The following is a 20192-nucleotide window of genomic DNA, read 5'->3' as shown; positions in this document are numbered from 1 at the left end:
ATTTTTTTTGATTTATGTAGAGATGAGGTCTCACCTGCCCAGGCGGGTCTCGAACCCGCAGGCTCAGGCAGTCCACTCACCTCAGCCTCTCAAAGGCGCGGGATTACAGGCTGAGCCACCGAGCCCGACTACATGTTGATATTTTTATCGAGATTATGTTGAATGTATAAATTCATCTAGAAATAGCAGGAATCTTTATGATGCTGAGGCATCCCTCCCAAGAACAAGGCAAGTCTTTAAATTAGCTCAGGTCTATTTTATGTATTTCAAAGGGGGTTAAACCATTCTTAAATAGATTATGCACATTTTTTCTTAAATTTATTTCTAAATATTTTATTTTCCATGCACTACTGCATATGGGGGCTCTTCTATGTTACATTCTCTACCTCACTATTTTATGTAGGAAGACTATTGATTTTAAGTGTTTATTTTATATCCTCCCACCTTATTCAACATTTTATGTTTGAAATTTTGTTAAGCCATTCATTCTCTGGGATTTTCCAGGTATGTTATCATATTATCTGTGTAGTGGATATAGTGGCATCCCTCTCAGATTTCTCTCTTAAAGATCCATTACTCCAGCTTCTGGGATTGTTGGCAGATGAGTCCTGCTCCAGAAATTTATTTCCATCAAAGATTGAAAACTTTCCAAAGCCACATACTCTTTTTGGTGATAGCTTGCATCCAAAGACTGGTGGATACTTGTATATAAAGCATAGACCCCTTGCTTGAAGATAGGACATCTCTGAAACACCATCCCAATTTTAGAGTCCCCTGTAGAATCAGCTGAGGACTGGGTTACCTCACAGCTTCATACTTTCCTTTGTCTAGTCCTCTTCCTTTTATTCTCTAGCAGGTGTTAACCCCAAAAGCCCTTCCTCAAAATGTTCTGAATTCATATCTCCTTATCTATATACAATTCCTGGAAAACACAATCTAGGGCAACCTTCAGAGGTATGTTTAGATCTTCTTTTCCTATTCATATAATTCTAATTGATTTCTCCTACCTTATTGGTTAAAGTGTGTATCACACTGTCGAATAGTAGGGGAGAGAGTGGACATGCTTGCTTTTTTTCTTGATTTTGGTGGATATTCCACTGAAATTTTCCATTAAGTGAGATGATGGCTTTATATATTCAGAATTTTTGAAAAGTTTTTCATTCTTATTTTATGAAGTATTTAAAAAATCATTAATAGATGTTGAATTTTACCAAAAGCTTATTTTAGTATCTTTCATAGATTATCATGAGTTTTGCCTTTAGATCCATTACTATGAATCTTATATTAATATTATCTATACTATACATTATGTTAATAAATATATTACTATTCAATCGACCCTGCATCCTTGAAATAAATCCACCTTAATAATGGGGTTTTTTAAAAAAATGCTTGTCAGATTATTTTTACTTATATTTTATAGAATATTTAGGTATAGATTTCATAAGTGATACTGGTCTGAGAATTTGTTTTTTGTACTATTTTTGTAATGTTTCCATAACAATGTGGGTTTTTTTTTTTTTTTCACAAATAGAACTTTTAAATTGTCACTCTTAAAAGCCTGTATTTTACACAGATTCCTGGACTGGTGGTTCATTTCCACTTGCTCATTCAACTTAAGCACCTGTCTCATCCAATAACTTTTCCAGAACTACTACCTTCACCATGCTGGTTCATGAGTTTTCCTAATTCAAACTTGGACTTCTTCAGCATTTTGACTCTTCTAACAAAGGCATCATAAAGAGAATAAATAGATTGGCAGGCCTTTTCCATGTCTTTTCCAATGCTGTCTGGATCAATTTATTGAACACTTCTTTCAAGTCATGTGTCTTCACTTTTCATCATCTTCTTCCGGGTCTGGCGAATCTGTTGGTGCTGAACATAAGAGGTCTTCCATATCTGATTGTTGCGTTTTTTAGTAAAACCAACACAGAATAGACAAAGCAAATAACCACTGGTAGTCTTGACATCAACATGAGCTTCAATTATGGTCTGCTATTTTTTGACCATGGAGCACATTTTGTCCCAGGTCAGGCCCATGCATGTAAGTTAGTCAGGCAGTTTTTGCCCTGAACATCTTCAGTGATCAGCTTGAATTTTCTAAATGCAACTTCATCATCCTGCAGATAGGCAAGACTCACTTCAAACACACGGTCATTGAGGCTATCAGATGAAATCTTGGTTCCTTGCATCCTGGTGACCAGCGGTTTGCCAAAATTTCTTATATGGAACATAGCACGTACTTTCACATCATACCAATCTTTTTTTAAAAATCGATCAACTGCTTTCTTCTTGGCTCCCTTTTTGCTACCTTTTGTAAGGCACTTGTTCAACTTGATTCTGAAGAGGATTTATAAGTTTTCCTTTATTTTCCATGCTCTTGAAAAACCTATGTAGCATTGGCATGTATGGTCTTTGAAAGCTTATTAGAATTTCCTAATACGTCTTAGCTTTGTTTTTTTAACTAAATTTTCAATGACTTATTTCTGCAACACAAATTGTTCTATATAAGCTTTCTGTCTATAATAAAGTTGAGTATGATAAACTGTTTTCCTAAGAAATCATTGATTATATTTAGCTGTTTAATCTTATTTAAAAGTAAAGCATCTATTATTGTTATTTCTTTTTTTATCATTTTTTTCTTTCGTATTGTGTGTTTTCTATCTTCTATTGTGGATTAAATTAACCTTTAAAATTTTGGATTTATTAATTTCTTTCCCATTTTTCTTGTTTTCTTATTTGTGCTTTTTATTTACATCATTCTTTTCTCTCTTTTATATCTAGAATTTTTGTTCATTTATTATTATTATTTTATGTTTTTACTGTCATAAACACTTCGGGTATTAACATTCCTCTGAACACTGATCAAGTGCTCAGAGTAAGAAGAGCCCAAGGAAGATCTCTACTTAAAACTGTTTATTTTTTTCTACTCTAACTTTAAATTCCCAGCATTTTCTATATTTTAGCTATGCTAAAGATATAGATTGTGTATTTCTTTTGTTCTTGTGGCTGCTCACTACAGTTTTTGAAACACTGTGTGGAAAAATTTTTATTTAGACCATTAGTGCAGCTATCTACAATTCCAAATATTTTATTTGCATTGGCAGTAGTGCAAAACTGCCAGAAGGGGGGCGAAGAAATGGAATTGGCCGTAGTGAGAATCTGCCTGGAGAAGCGGGGGCACACTTCATCAACAAGGGTACCTGCATAATGAACATTTGTATACCTAACCCTTAACTGTACCCCACATCTTTCAATGAAAATAAATAAATAAATAAAACAAATATTTTATTTGACCTATACTGGTAATATGAATAAATTCATTTTGTTAAGCTTCATGGAGGTGTGCATTAATGATATGTGCATTTTACTATGTGTGTTATAGTCACATTTAAGTAATTTATCATAAAAGGAAAATAAAAAAATAATGTTTTGCTTTATTGGATTAGGAACAAATCCACTCAGAAAGATCAGTTAAGTGACTATTGTAAAGGTGAAGTCAATTGATCATATGAGAAGCTATAATGGTGATAATAGAGTTTGAAAGAAGGATATGGAGTGGAGAGAACTTGGTAACATTGGACGTAGACAATCAGAAGATTGACAAAAATAATGATTACTCATAATTTTTTATTCCAGGGTCTCACTGATTTAAACTATTGGTGGTGGGAATAGTTGTGAGCAGTATGAAGGAGAAATCAGAAAATAAACTGAACAGTGGGAAGAATATGCAATTCAATTCATATGGAATATTTATCAAGCATCTATCATAATTTAAAGAGAGCAAAGAGATACCATATAAAATACTTTGGGGAAGAATTTAAGTTTTATAACTAGTATTATTCAGGAACAGCCAGACATTATATATTTTTGGTCTGCATTAAGAAGTTCACCTTTGAGTTAAGATAGAGGTACTCTGATTAGTCATTAACTTGACAGGTACTTTTTTGTGCTTGATGTGCACACAACAATGAATTGCATATATTTTGCGACTCTTCTATTTGGACTCCTGATGTTAAGCTACATAATAAGGAACACCGCACTCCTTTGGCATTGTGGCTGTTGGGATCCAAAAGCAGCATGAACCCTAGCCTCCAGCTTGATTCTCCCACTTCAGCATTCATTGTAGGTAGATTGGAATTTCCCCAATACAGCCAAAGGCTGACATTCAAGATGCATTACTGTAGCTTTTTAATGTAGTAGCCCTTTACCCTGGATCTGCTATATCTTTAGAGCTTCATAGAACTTTCAAAAGTCCAACTTTTTCTCTAGAAGGCTACTTTACAAGAAGTCAGTCTTGAACAATTAACTCTTATCTTAAAGCAGTGTGGAACATGTTGAATCAGAAGGCAGGGTTCTTGTAATGAGATAATCTTATTTTTAGCTTCAAAAGACCTAGGAAAGTGGAACAAGTGGTAGAAATGTAAGAAAAGTAGGGAATACCATGGTAGGGATACATAAATATATATACACACACACACGTGTATATATACACACAAATACAAATATATGCATATATATTCATGACTTTCTGGCAATCAGCTCAGAATTTAAGGACTAACTCTGAACTGATAGGACAAGGCCGAGTGCTGTGAAAAAAAGTGGCAGCAAAAATAAAGCAAAATATAACAAGTCTGGCAAATGTACCAGGTTCACTGTTTTCAAAAGTTTTAAAAAGTGTTTGTGTGTGTGTGTCTGTGTGTGTGTGTGTGTGTGTGTGTGTGTGTGTGAGAGAGAGTGTGTGTGTGTGTGTGAGAGAGAGAGAGAGAGAGAGAGAGAGAGAGAGAGAGAACTAATGACCAAAGTCCAACCTCCTACCTATGAAATAGAAGAGAAAAAAAATGTAGGGCTGATTGTGGTGGCTCATGCCTTTAAATCCAACCTTTTGGGAGGCTGAGGTGGGAAGATTGCTTGATGTCAAGAATTTGAGATCAACATAGGCAACATAATGAAACATTATCTATAACACAAAATAATTAGCCAGGTGTGAAGGTGTGTGCCTGTCGTCCTAGCTACTTGGAAGGTTGAAGAGGGAGAATTGCTTTAGCCCAGGAGTTCCAGGTATGATCATGCCACTGCACTCCAGCTTGGGTGACAGAGTGCGAACCCACTTGTCTAAAAATAAAATAAAACAAAAAATTAAATATCCTCCTGGGCACACAATATGTTTTACATTCTAATTTATATTATATTTTATGGTTTTTTTTCACATCATTTATTTTTGTTGTCATCATTTTGTTAGTTTCCTAGTTTAAGATCACGATTGTTCCTTACATTTTCACCTAACTTTTTTAGTTGTCTTGAATATATATTCTGTTATTTTGAATTCAAAAAGCCCCTTTCTGTGTCTGTCTTTAATTTATATAATTTCTCCTGAGATAACATCAGGTGCACAGGCAAAGAGCCAGATGTGCAATTTCTGCAGAGCTCTGCAAACTGTGTAAAAACAGGGATGAGTTAGATTTGTTAGACTTGCTCTAAAATCATGAGAATGCATCAACTTTCTTCAAAGAAAATTCAGCCTTTTAAATAGCAATCAGTTGTGGAAATTTTATTCAAACACTATTTTAAGAAATTGAAAAAACAAAACTTTATTCTTTGAAAGGAGACATATTGTAGTAGAGAGATGATTGAGTTTTAAAGAGACAATTTTAGTGTAAATTTTGTCTTTTGATTTATGATGTATTATTCTTAATGTTTACATAGGAGGAAAACATTCTGATATTGAATAAAATCTGTTTTCCATTGTATTACAACACTTCTAATACAAGTGCTTCTATCATAATCAGTGTACATTCTTTGAACTTTACTTCCTCCCTTCCCCCCATTTTTTCCTATGCGATAGTTTTGCAAGTATTATGGGGTGCTTACCTCATGAACAGGCACTCCTTGTCTTTACATACTGCTATTTCTGAGGTATTGAGAAAACCACTATTGCTTAAAAATAATGCCTCATCCATCATGTCACTGATGGCACTGTTAAATCTTTATTCCATGATTAAGTTGAACTTCATAAAATACAAATCTCTCTGAGACAGATATCACAAAATGTTTAAACGAGCCTCTTGGAATGTAGTATAAATTCAATTTGGGTCTTTTTTCTGAGAGCAGAGGTTAATAGACAAATAGGGGAAGAAAGGGATTATAAAATCACTAGGTGCCTAAGGAATAAAGAGGGATCACCAGGGAAAGGAAGGAAAGCACAGGAAAGAGACCAGAGAGGTCAAAGACTAATTTACCCTATTTTCAATTTGGGACAAGGCCACAGAATGTGGAAGGACTCCGTCATAATTTTCTTGAAGGCTGACAATTATTAGTCGTAATTTTTAGCCACTAAGCTTACTCATTGGAGAACAAACCTCCCCCATTTTTAATGCTTCTACCATAAGAATATTACAAACTGAAAATACAGAGCAGGCAATCAGAACAAAGTTAACCATTTAAATAAAGACAGACTTTGCCATTTTGGAGAGATGCAAATTTGGAGAAATTCCAGGTGAGCGGTGCACTTCTCACCTCATTGTTTTTGTGCTTAGTGCACCTTAAGGTCAAGAGAGCCATCTTCTTTCATCAGGTGAGTACAGGATCTGTCAATTTTCACAACAAAAATGGTTCCATTTATGTGACATATCTAAAATAGTCAAACTGTAAATGCAGAGGAAAGAATGGTGACTTCCAGGGACAATGGGATAGGGGTATCTGGAGTTGCTAATCAACAGGTAAAGTTTCAGTAAGCAAGATGAATAAATTCTAGAGATGTGCTGTACAACACTACGCATGTAATTAACAGTGTTGTGTTTTAAGCTTAAAAGTCTCGGTTTGTTTGTTTTATGTTGTGAAAGTTTATTATATATTACAAAGCACATATATTTTTGTGTCCTCGTGCTCTCATAGGTCTTTAACAATATTCAGTCATAAAAAAACAAGTGAAATCATGCATTCCTTCAAGTGCAGCATACACTGTTTTCTATCAATGTTTGGAAGATTTAACATAGAAAATAGTTTGCAAGCTCACATTAAGAAATTTAGAACACGTTTCTTTCACCAGTTAATGTCACTAGACTCACAGAGATATCTATTCATAAAAAGTATATTTAAAATTGTTTTTTAAAAAAATTCATTATTTACTGTTTTCTTTCAGTGAATGGGAGTTAGATGCATGACAGGTATTCTCTGTGAAAGTTTATTTATTTATGTATTTATTCATTTTTGCTGAATGAATAAATATGTTTATATCTCAAACAACTTAAAAGGGCAGTGGTCCTAAATGACTCCCCTCATCCCCTAGTTTCTCAGGGGAATACATTTTTTATTTTATTTTGTTTCAATAGTTTTAGGGGTACAAGTGGTTTTTGGTTACAAGAATGAGTTGTGCAATAGTGAAGAAGTCTGGGCTTTTAGTGTATCCATCATCTGAATAGTATATATTATATCTGATAGGCAATTTTTCTTCCCTCACCACCCTACCACTCTACCCACTTCTGAGTTTCCAATGTCTATTATACCATTCTATATACCTTTGCAGACCCATAGTTTAGATTCCAGTTATAAGTGAGAACATGTCGTATTTAGTTTTTTATTTCTGAGATACTTCACTTAGGATAATAGCCTCCAATTCCATTCAAATTTCTACAAAAGGCATTATTTTATTCCATTATGGCTGAATCGTACTCCATGGTGTATATATACCATATTTTCTTTATCCACTGATAGGTTGATGAACATTTAGGTTTACTCCACATCTTTTCATTTGTGAATTATGCTGCAATAAGCATACACATGCAGGTGTATAATGCAGTCTTTGTATAATGACTTCTTTCCCTTTGGGTGGATACTAAGTAGTGGGATTGCTGGATCTAATGGTAGATTTCCTTTGAATTCTGTGTGAAATCTTCATACTGTTTTCCATAGAAGTTGTTCTAATTTACATTCCCAACAGTGTATAAGCATTCCCTTTTCACTGCATCTGCACCAATATCTATGTTTATTGACTTTTTAATACTGGCCATTATGATTGTATCTCATTAATATTGTATCTCATTGGGCTTGGGATTTTAATTTGCACTTCCCTGATGATTAGTGATGTTGGTCATTTTTCTTTTCTTTTCCCTTTTTTTTTTTTTGGGAGTCAGAGTCTAACTTTGTCACCCAGGCAAGAGTGCAGTGGCACACTTACAGCCTCGAACTGCTGGGCTCCAAAATCTTTCTGCTTAAACCTTCCAGGTAGCTGGAACCAAAGGCGTGTGCCACCACATCAGGCTAATTTTTTTTTTTTTTATTTATTGTGGATACGAGATCTCACCAATTTGTCCAGATTGGTCTCAGTTCCAAGGGCTCAGGTAATCCTCTTGCCTCCGCCTCCCAAAGTGCCGGGATTATAGGCGTCAGTCACTGCACCTGGCCCCAATTTTTCATGTTTGTTTGCCATTTGTATATCTTCTTTGGAGAAATATCTGTTCATATCTTTTGCCTACTTTTCAACCAGATTATTTGTTTTATTCTTGCAGATCTGTTTGAGTTCCTTGTCGATTCAGGATATTAGTTCTTTGTTGGATATATAATTTGTGAATATTGTGAATATTTTCTCCCATTCTGTAGGTTGTTGTTTTTGCTCTATTTATTCATTTATGCTGTAGAGAAGACATCTGGTTTACTTAAGTCTCATCTATTTATTTTTGTTTTTGTTTAATTTGATTTTCGTGTCTTTGACATAAATTATTTATCTAGGTCAAGGTCCAAAGAAGTTTTTCTTAGGTTTTCTCCTAGAACGTTTACAATTTCAGGTCCTATATTTAAGTTTTTAATCCATCTTGAGTTAACTTTTTTATATGGTGAGAGAGATTCAATTTTATTCTTCTGCATGGGGTTTTCCAATTTTCCCAGTACCATTTATTGAATAGGGTGTTCTTTTGTCAGTGTATGTTTTTGTCTGCTTTGTCAAAGATCAATTGCTTGTAGGTATTGGCTTTATTTTTGAGTTCTCTATTCTATTCTATTTGTCTATATGCCTATTTTTGTACCAATACCATGCTATTTTGTTTGCCATAGCCTTGTAGTATAATTTGAAGTCAAGTAATGTGATGTCTCCAGCTTTGTTCATTTTGCTTAGGATTGCTTTGGCTATTCAAGCTCTTTTGGGGGGTTTCATATAAATTTTAGGATTTTTTTTCTAATTCTATGAAAAATGGCATTGGTAATTTGATAAAAATTATTTTTAATGTGTAGATTGCTTTGGGTAGTATGGTCATTTTAATAATATTAATTCTTGCAATCTAAGAGCATAGAATGCTTTTCCATTTGTCTGTGTCATCTATGATTTCTTTCATCAATATTTTGTAGTTCTCCTTGTAAAGATCTTTTACTTCCTTGGTTAAATATATCATTGGTATTTTAGATACTTTTTGCAGTTATTGTAAATTGAATTAAATTCTTGACTTTATTCCAGGCTTAGTTGCTATTGGTGTATCGCCATGATAATAACTTGTCTGTGTTTATTTTGTAACCTGAGAATACTAAATTTGTTTATCAAGTCTAGGAGTCCTTTGGAGGAATGTTCAGGGTTTTCTAGGTATAAAATCATATCATTGACAAACAGAGATAGTTTTGCTTCCTTTTTTTCCAATTTGGGTAGTCTTTATTATTTTCTCTTGCCTGATTGCTCTGGGGAGGACTTATACTACTATGTTGAATAAAAGTGATCAAAATGGGCATTCTTGTATTGTTGTAGTTCTGAAGGGGAGTGTTTTCAACTTTTCTCCATTTAGTATGATGTTAACTACGAGTTTGTAGCATATGGCTTTTATTATTTTGAGGTATGTTCCTTTTATGCCTATTTTGTTAAGGGTTTTTATATAGAAGGGATGAGGTATTTTATCAAATGCCTTTCCTGTGTGTATTGTAATGATCATATGATTTGTGTTTTAAATTCTGTTTATGTAGTGAATCACAATTTATTGACTTGTACATGTTGGACCATCCTTGTATCCCTGGTATGACATTCAGGTTATTATAGTGAATTATCTTTTTGATGTGCTGTTGGATTTGGTTTGCTAGCATTTTGTTGAGAATTTTTGTGTCAATGTTCATCTGGGATATTGATATGTAGATTTCTTTTTTTGTTGTATTCTTTTTCAACTTTGGCATCAGTGTGATATCGGCTTTATAGAATGAGTTAGGAAGTATTTTCTCCTGTTTGCCTCGTGGAATTGTTTCAGTAGAATTGGTATCAGTTCTTTGATTGTCTGGTATAGTTCAGCTATGAATCTATGTGTCCAAGGATTTCTGTTGCTATTTTTGGGAGTTTTTTTATTACAGTAGTCTTGGATGATCTTTTGTAGTTCTGCATTATCAGTCATAATGTCCCTATTTTTATTTATGATTGAGCTTACTTAAATCTTCACTCTTAAACTCCTATGATCACTGAAGGAGAATTGCTGAGTCTCATGAAAGGTCAATTTTTAGATTTTTTAGAAATCACCACACTACTTTCCACAGAGGTTATACTAATTTACACTTCTACCAATGGTACAGAAGTGTTCCCTTTTCTCCAAATCCTCTCCAGCATCTGTTGCTTTTTAAGTTATTAATGATGGCCATCCTGACTGAAGTTAGGTGGTATTTCAGTGTGGTTTTGACTTGCATTTCTTAGTGATTAGTGAGGCTGAGCATTTCTTCATGTATCTGTTGGCATTATTCACAATAGCAAAAACATGGAATCAACCATGCTGCCCATCAAAAGTGGACTGTATTAAAAAATGTGTACATATGCACAGTAGAATACTACACAGCCATAAAGAAGGACAAAATTATGGACTTCACAGCAACTTGGAAGGATTTAGAGTCTATAATACTCAGTGATCTATCACAAAAACCAAGAATAGAGTACCACATGTTCTCACTTATAAGTAGACCCTGAACATTTAACAAAATTCTACAAGAAAGGAATTGGCAGTAGCAAGACACTGCCAGGGGAGGGAAGCGGTGGCATACAACATCAATAAGCGTGCCTGATCCTAAACCATGTGAAGTTAGGACCAACAGGAGACCTAAACTTCATCTTTATGTTGACCACTTATATACCTAATCCTGAATCGTACCCCATATCTTTAAAATAAATTTAAAAAAATTTAAAAAACTACTGTCTTAGTTTCTTAATGAATCTAGATAGTGTTCTATCCATTTTGTTTATCTTTTCAAAGAACTAACTTTCTGCTTCGTTGATCTCTTGCATTGGGGGGGTTAATTTCCTTATGTTCTGCTCTGATCTTTGTTATTTATTTTCTTCTGCTAGCTTTTGGTTTGGCTTGTTCTTGCTTTTTTAGTTCCTTGAGATGTGATGTTAGGCTGTCAATAAGTGAGCTTTCTGTCTTTTTTATGTAGGACATAAGTGCTATAAATTTTCCTATTAGCATAACTGTTCTGTATCCTAGAGATTTTGATAACCTTTGTTGTTGTTGTCATTCAATTTGAAAAATTTATTAATTTCTATCTTGACTTCATTGTTGACTCAAATATCATTCAGAAGTAGATTGTTTAATTTTCATATATTTGTAGGGTTTTGGGGGTTCTTCTTGAAACTGATTTCTAGTTTTATTCCACTACGGTCTGAGAAGGTACTTGGTATGATTTGAGATGTTTTAAATTTATTGATACTTGTTTTGTTACCCATCATATGGTATGCTTTCGAAAAAGTTACATGTGCTGATGAGAAGAATTAATATTCTCTACTATTGGGGTAGAATGTTCTATAAGTGTCTCCTAGGCACATTTGTTCTAGAGTCCAGTTTAAGCCCAGTGTTTTTTGTTGACTTTCTGTCTCAATAATTTGTTACTTTCAGTGAAGTGAAAGTATTATTGTATTACTGTCTATCTTTTTTTCAGTCTAAGAGAATTTGTTCCACAAAGCTTGGAATTCCAATGTTAGGTGCACATATATTTAAGATTGTTATATCTTCTTGAATTTATCTCTTTATGATTATATAATTACTTTTTCTGTCTTTTTTTTCACTGTTCATTATTTAAAGGATTTTTTTTTAAAAAAGTCTGATATAAGAATATCTTTTCCTGCTTGTTTTGGTTTCCATTTGTGTGGAATATTTTTTTTACCCCACACCTTAAGTCTATAGAAAACTTTGTGAGTTAAGTGGGTCTCTTAACGGAAGTAGATATTTAGATTGTGCATTTTTATCCATTCTACCAATCTATATCTTTTAAGTGGGGCATTAGACCAGTTGCATTCAAAGACAATAATGATATGATTTTTTTTCCTCCATTGTGTTACTGTTTTAAGAGCCCTGTGAGTTTTTCTTTCAAGTGTTTTTCTACTGGCATGTTTCAGCTTTTTGTTTCATTATTTAAAACTCCTTTGAACATTTCTTGCAGAGCCAATTTAATGGTGAGAAATTTCTGAATCATTTGCTTATCTGAGAAATACTTTATTTCTCCTTCATTTATGAAACAGTTTGCAGGATACAAAACTTTTGACGAACAGTTAATCTGTTTGAAGAGATTAAAGATAGGTAGGGTCCCTATCCCTTTTGACTTGTAAGTTTTCTGCTGAGAAGTCTGCTGTTGGTCTAAGAGGTTTCCCTTTATAAGTTATTTGATGCTTTGTCTCATTGTTCTTATAATTTTTTCTTTCATATTGACTTTAGCTAGCTTGGTGATGCCTGAAAAGTTCTTTTCACAATGAGTTTTACAGGAGGTAGTTGGGCTTCTTGTATCTGATTATCTAAATCTCTAAGAAAATCAAGAAAGTTTTCCTCAAATATTCCCTCAAGTAGGTTTCTCAACGCTTTTGCTTTTTCTTCTTCAGGAACAATAAGGATTCTTTGGTTAGGATGATTTATATAATCCTACATTTCTTGGTGACTTTGTTCAGTTCTTTTATTTCTTTTTTCTTTATTTGTGTCTGATTGGGTTAATTCAAAAGTCTTCTCTTCAAGTTCTGAAATTCTTTCTTCTACTTGGTCCAGTCTATTGTTAAAAACTTTCTACTGCATTATGTACTGTAAATGGGTCTTTCAATTCTGGATGCTCAGTTTTTAAAAATATATATATATCTTTGAAAAATTTTTCTTTTAGCTCTTGAATAGCTTTTTTATTAAATTTCTGATTTTGAACTTTCTCTAAGTTTCATTATGCAATTTTAAAATCAACCTTTTTCATTCTTTATCTTGTATATCAAAAATTTTATTTTGGTTTAAGTCCACTGCTGAAGAATTAGTATGGTATTTTAGGGGAGTTGTGAAATTGGTTTTTATATTGTCAGAATTATTTTTATGTTCCCTACTCATCTGGGTAATCTATTCTTATTATTGTCAAATTTATTTTTGACTCAATTTTTTTCCTTGAGGATGTGACTTTAAGCTTTAGCTCTGAGTGCTTTCAGTGCCAAAGACTCTGGATCAGTACTTTGGTTATGGAGAATCTTTGTTCATTAACTTTCTCAGATGCTGTTTATAGTTGCAACTTTGGGGTGTGTTTATGTTCACTCTCTCAGTGGGATTAGAATGCCAGAGGTCTCCGAAACTTAACTCGTTCTTTTTTTTTTTCCCAGTATTTTCTTTCACAAGGTTGAACTGGTTGAGCCTTCAGACCAATAGAAAGCACCCGTGGGTGAGAACTGCATACAGCGGAAACAGGTGGTTATATGCAATATCCTAAAGTGGAAAAAAGTCCCAACCCTGACAGAGATAGATGGGCAAGCTCTCAGTGAAATGTTCTAAGGTCTTCATGGGAGTGGGGAAGGAATAGAGTCATAACAGTTCCATCGCCAGATTGGCGGGAAGGTGATTTGCCTCCCTGTCATACCCTAATTCTGATGTTTCATATTTTTAGATCAGACATGAACCTCTGTTTGTCTGTAGGCAAGCTGATGTTCTGTATAGTGAGAGAGTGGAATTCCATCCCTTGAACCAACCTGAGCCTGGAGGGCACATCTCCTACAGGGATGCAGTCACCCCAAGTGCTGCAGAAGAGGCATCTACAGGTTTACTTGCACTGATCTGCAAGAAAAGCGAATGGTTTCAGGGGTAGGTGTGAGGATGGAGGAATCCCCTTCTCCATGATCCTTAATAAGCGCTGGGTCTGCTCAACTGCTGGGGCAGAACCTCAGTCATCCTCCACTGAGCCCAGTATTGTGTCCATGTCTCTGCTGAAGGAAATTTCCCTCACCTGGAAGTTCTGGGACACAGAGAAGACTATGCTCACGATTTTACTACGCCACTGGGTGCTCCCTTGGTGTGGTGCACTGCTCTTTCTCCTAGTAGTAACAATCCATTAGGGTCTATTGTGAACGTCTTAAGTTATGAAGACTATTGTGAATCTTGCTACTCTTCTTAATCTAGCTGCCCCGTGGATCCGTCTTAATCCAGGCTGGTGCTGGGGAATGTCTGCAAGGGATCCAGTAATATGAAGGCATGAAGGTTGAAGGTCTCTGAGCAGAATAAAGTCCCACAGCTGAGGTACATCAAGGATGGCATACACTACTGCAGCTCTGTTGCAGGAGGATGAGGAAGAGACTCTGCAGAACTTATAACCCAGCCTAATGCTTTCAAAATTCTTCAAATGGCAGCCCACTCCAGAGCCTGGACTTATGAGGGTAAAGAAGTTCTCCTTGAGTTAGGGTACCAGCAGTCTGTTACAAGAGCTAGTGAGGTCAACTACACTTTCACCTACCTTTTCTAAAGGGAGTAGCGAGTCTCTGAGGGTTTGACACCTGCCAACTTCTTATTACTTTCTTTTCTGTGTATGTCATCGAATCTTCCAAGTAACTCTTGATAGTCTCCAGGACTCTCCCTTTAACACTCAATTTAGGATTTGATTATTCACCTGCAATTTTGGTTCTGTCTTCTGTGAAGAATTGATCACAGATGTCTTTAGTCAGAACTCCATGAATAAGCTCTTCAATGCCTCAAGCTATGGAGACATTCAGTGTCTCCCACTTAGCCAGGGTGGTGTGGGCAACAGTGTTAGCTAGGGTCTAACAAGAGATCTTCTCATATGCTGTGTTATTCTGTCAGATGTGATGGGCTGTGCCAGTTGACTTTCTGGCCAGGAGGTGGTACTTGCTGGAGAAAGACAACTGCAGTGGCGACTGTGGGTTGTATGCTTGGCCTATGTAACCCTCAGGAACTCAGATTTCCCAGGTAATTGGCAGGGATATTGACTCCCCAAATTGCCTGCCCGTGTTTGGCTACCAAAGCAGGTAGAAATGGAAAGTCCGTTTCGAGACTGGGTCAGGCAACTCTGTACTCTAGTTCCCTGTGCATGTGTGCCAGCTGTGCAATGGGAATGGAGAGGGAGTCCCCCGACCACTGGGATAAAGATCTGCCTCTGTTGCACAAAAGCGTTAACACGGGGAGAGAGGTATGTGAGATCCACCCAACTCCCATGCCTTTGACACAGGCGGTTTGTGCTCAGAATATAAAATTGCACCAAGCCACAAGTCTTCCCACTAGAAGTTTGCCCCAGACAGACACTGCAACTTTCAGACAAAGCATTTGGGTCCCTGTCACAGCAGCAACCACAGTTAGCATTAGAGTTCATTCTTGGGGAGAGTGAAAGCACCCAGTCTTCCTGGCCTGTTCCTGGCCTGGCAGCTGGCATGATGCCTGGCAGGATGCAACCCTCTGAGGCTGGCCTCTCAGAATGGCATGAGCTGTAGCTGCTTAGGGCTCAGAGGTCTGTAGGGCTCTGTGTGAGTCCTGGCAGGGCTGCTGGGCAATATCCTGGCAGTTCTGTCTGTCAGACTAGAGGCCAACAAGGCATGAGGGACTGTTAAAATTTGTGGTGGTAGTGTGGAGGAGCCCCAGGGGTCTCTCATTCACCATTTTCCTACATCTGGGAGCTGCTTGTAGTCCGCACCAGCAACCAGGTCGAGCAGGCTACTTGGCTTCAACCTCCTTAGGTTTACATACTTCCAATGGTTTTTCTGTTAAAATCCAGCATTTCTCTCTTAGATGATCATTGAAAATGTAAACGTCTACTTGCTACTTACTTCCTGTTTGTAGAAGCAACACTCATTAGCTGTCTAATCAGCTATCTTGTGAAGTGTCTCAGGAGTTGAATCCAGGCCCACGGGAGAGCTGTACAGGTTCTAATCCTCAGGCATGACTGAGGGGGTTTGGGAAACTCACTTAGGCCGAGGACTGGAGGAATCAGAGGCACCTGTGGTCTTCCTCACCTAGAGTCAAGTACTTTATTTCTTTATTCATGCACCACTCTCTAACTAGTCAACAAGTCTTTTATTATTTACTGTAGAATTATATTATCAAATTGTTAAGTAACTCCAAGTATCTCATGTTTTAACAGGTACATTTTAAAAATAACAAGTATTCAAAAGATAATTCTATAAAATATAAAAATATCTTATTTATTTAACACATTGATATTGAAATAATATCATTTGAATCTTCATTCAAAATAAGAGTATCTAGGCTAATATTCTGGTAGGTTTTAGTAAACACATGTAATTAATGGTTAAAAATAAACACTCTAGAAACAGAAATACATAAATCCCAAACTCCTATTTACTTGAAATATTGATAGAAAACAATCACTTATTATCAAGTTTAAAATGCATAACCTACATGTCAATAAAATTCACTAGTGAATAGTCAAAACCTGATAAATATTTAAAATTTATGTTTTTAATTTTTAATTCAGATTTGTGTGATGATGGTGTTTCTTAACATTATGATGATTTATCTCACATTTTTATTTATTTTAGTGCCAATTCAAATTGGCAACTATTTTTATTTAAAATTTTTGGGTTTCGAGTCAAAATGTTTGGCTCTCCCAAATCTCCCTATTTTAGAGTTTCATTGAAATAGCTTGAAATATGTATAAAGACACATATAAAGTATAGTGTAAAACTGCACTAATCTGACTACTCAGATTTGTGAAATGTTTACATTTGGTCACTGTTTCTTTATAAATCTTGTTCTGATACATTTTTGTTGATGCCCATTTAGTGTTCATACAGAGATTTCATTCATCTCCACAATGAGATTTAGTGTGTATTCTCCCATTCAGGTTTTTATACTTCACTGCAAAGAATACATAATACAAAGAGGTAGTATGTTTAGAATATTTTACAATTCTGTTTATACAGTCTTTAAAAAATTGTCTTGTTATACTCATTATTATGTTATGATTTATACTTGCTGACACTTGTAGATCTAGTTTATTTTAATGCATGGAAATAATCCATTTTCAAAATAAACTAGTATTCATTTACTTTCCTGTATACTGATGGACATAGTATTCTATTTAATGATCCTTTGACTTTGTTGAGATTAACTTTGCCAAAAAACACATATTACTTTGTTATGACAATTCTTTCTGGGTTAGAGGAAAAAGAAAGTGATCTACTCTCTATATTTGGTAGCAGTATTCTATATTCCTTTGACGTATTTGTAAAATGAGTATTTCAAATCTCATATACTCATGAATCTTTTGTCTGCCTGACTCGTTAATTTCTAAAAGAGTTGTGTAAATCAGTTACTATGGTTGAGGGTTTATCAATTTCTCCTAATAATTATGAAAATTTTTATTTGATATATGGCATAACTATCATTTAATCTAAATGCACCATGAATACATTTTCTTGGTGATTTTTTCATCACCCACTTTCTTTATATTAGACAATACATTTCATCTTGAAGGTCACTTCATTAGCATTTTTTAAAAGTTAAAATAGTTTTTGCTTTGTTCTTTTTTTGTTTTAACATCATTTTACTTGGTAAATACCTCTCTCTCTCTCTCTCGCTCTCTCTCTTTCTGTATATATATATTATATATACCAGGTGGACCCCCCAAAATGGAATTATTTTTATATAGGGTGAACCCCTTGTAATACAGGCTTCCCCCACTAGGTAAGTGTTCAAGAAACTCATCAGAATCTGTGTACCAGCTGATTTTGTTGTGAGAAGTTGCATTCTGCTTCAGTGAAATTTTTTTGGAGATTCTTTCAGTGCATTTGCCCATTTCATGATGGGTGATTTGCAAGCACAACTGCTTCACCAGGCTGAGTGCTTAGCGGTTTTAGACCAAAGATGGCATAACCTTGTGCCTCATCCTCCTTGTTCACCCACTCTTACTCCAAGCAACTTTTTGTTTGTTTGTTTGTTTCCACGGATGAAAAAAGTCCTCAAAGGGAAACGTTTTGCTAATGTGAAAGAGATGAAATAAAAAACGACAGAAATACTAAAAGGTATCAAAACTGACAAGTTCAAAAATTGTTTTTAGCAATGGAAAAAGTATTTCAATAGGTGTCTTGGGTCAAATGGAAAGTACTTTAAATATGATCGAAGGTGATGAACATAAGAATAAACACACAATTTTTAATAAATAAATTTTGGGATTTTGGGGTGCACCCTCATATATAATTATTTTGTTCTTAAATAATTATATATTTTGCTTTATTTCCAAATCTATTTATTGTTAGGTACATTACAGCTACAGAATGAAAAGCTACTAGGCAAATTATCACAGAAGTAGCACTGATGTAACAACTTCCCAGGTCAATAAATAGGACACTAGTTAGCATCAAAGAAGCCCCTCAAATACACTATTATAATCTCATTCATCTCTCTCAAAGGAACCACTCTCCTGACTTCTAATATATAGCTTATATTTTGTTTGTTATTATACTTAAGATTGGTAGAATCATATCAATACAATTTCATATTAGTTTCTTTCAACATTGTATTCATGAGGCTTTCCATTTTAGTTTGTTTAACATTTATTTTTATTGATATACAGTATTTATTTGTATGAATATGAGTTTGTTTATTGATTCTAACATTTAAAAATATGTATTGTTTTTAGCTGTAAAATGTTACAATTAAGCCAGATAGGAACATTCTTGAAGATTTTTATATATGCACATATCTGTTAATAATATAATAAAATTCCTAGATCATGAGGTATTGTGTATTTTTAACTTGTATATTAATGTCAAATTGTTTTTTAAATTTTAACTCTTTCAATTCATGAACATCTAGTGTATATTAATATTTTAGAATATTTAATATCTTCAAGATCTGTTTTTATTTCTGACATTGATTTTTGTGTCTTCTCTAGATTCTTGATGGCTTTCATTAGATAAGATTTCTAAATGACTAATTTTCCACCAGATAAAATCTTTAAATAACTAAATTTTAACTATATCGACTCTATCTATTATACATTTATTTTTTGTTTATTAATTTATGCCCTTTTTAATTTTTTCATTCTTGCATGTTTTGGGGGGGTTTAATTTTCTGATCTTTTTCTTACTTAAGTAGTTAGCTCATTGAGTTAGCTTTCCTTCTTTTCTGAAATATGCATTAAAGTCATAAATTTTTCTCCCAGTGCAGCTTCTCTCTCTCTCATAAGTTGTGATGTGTAATAATTCATTATAATTAATCTAAACTATTATTCCCATTTTGATTTCATTTTGATCTATGAAATTGATCAAATTGATGTATGACTTATTTAGAAGTACATTACTTAATTTCCAAATTATGATGTTTTAAGTTATCTTTTTGCTTTTGATTTATAGCTTAAGTTATTATATCCATAAGACCTATTCTATATTTTTATTCCTTTATAATTAATTGAGACCTTCCTTTGTAATAAAAAATACAGTCAGGTTTTTAAAGTTACATGTGCAATTGAAACTACTGAGTATTTTGCTTTTTTGTATGTGGAAAATGTTTCACAAATATCAAGTAAGTCAAATTTACTAATCACTTGTTGAATTTTTTATATTTTTGCTTTTTTTGACTAGTTTATCAGTCTTTGGGAGAAGTATATTAAAATGTGTCATGGTAACTGTGAATTTGCCCTTCAGTTTTGTAAATATTTATTTTATGTCTATTTGAGAATATTTTCGAAGATTCATAGACTTTACTATTTTTATGTTCTTGGTAAACTTAACATTTTATCATCATCACATGTTATATAGGTATGTCAATGTATTTGTGTTTATGTGTATGTGTGTTCATGTATATACTCTAATAGCCATTGTCTTTTAATGAGCACATATCCGAGTTAAAAAATAATATAATGGTATGTTTGAGTATAAATCTACCATCTTATATTTTACTTTATATTTGTCCCACTGTCTCTGTTCTTTTTTCTCTTTCTTCCATTTTTTTAGGATGATCATTTGTGTCTATATGTGTATATGCACGCATGTGTCT

At 34.3% G+C, this 20192-nt stretch overlaps 1 pseudogene; it reads right to left on the bottom strand.

The window, feature by feature from the left end:
- Window positions 1-1568: 1568 nt before the first annotated feature.
- The window catches only part of LOC103256009, a 211922-nt pseudogene continuing 193298 nt past the window's right edge, over window positions 1569-20192 (bottom strand).

This window comes from Carlito syrichta, unplaced genomic scaffold, assembly GCF_000164805.1.
Source record: "Carlito syrichta isolate Samal-C Ts95f unplaced genomic scaffold, Tarsius_syrichta-2.0.1 Scaffold288835, whole genome shotgun sequence".
Taxonomy (NCBI): domain Eukaryota; kingdom Metazoa; phylum Chordata; class Mammalia; order Primates; family Tarsiidae; genus Carlito; species Carlito syrichta.
This window is presented reverse-complemented; position numbering and strand designations above follow the sequence as displayed.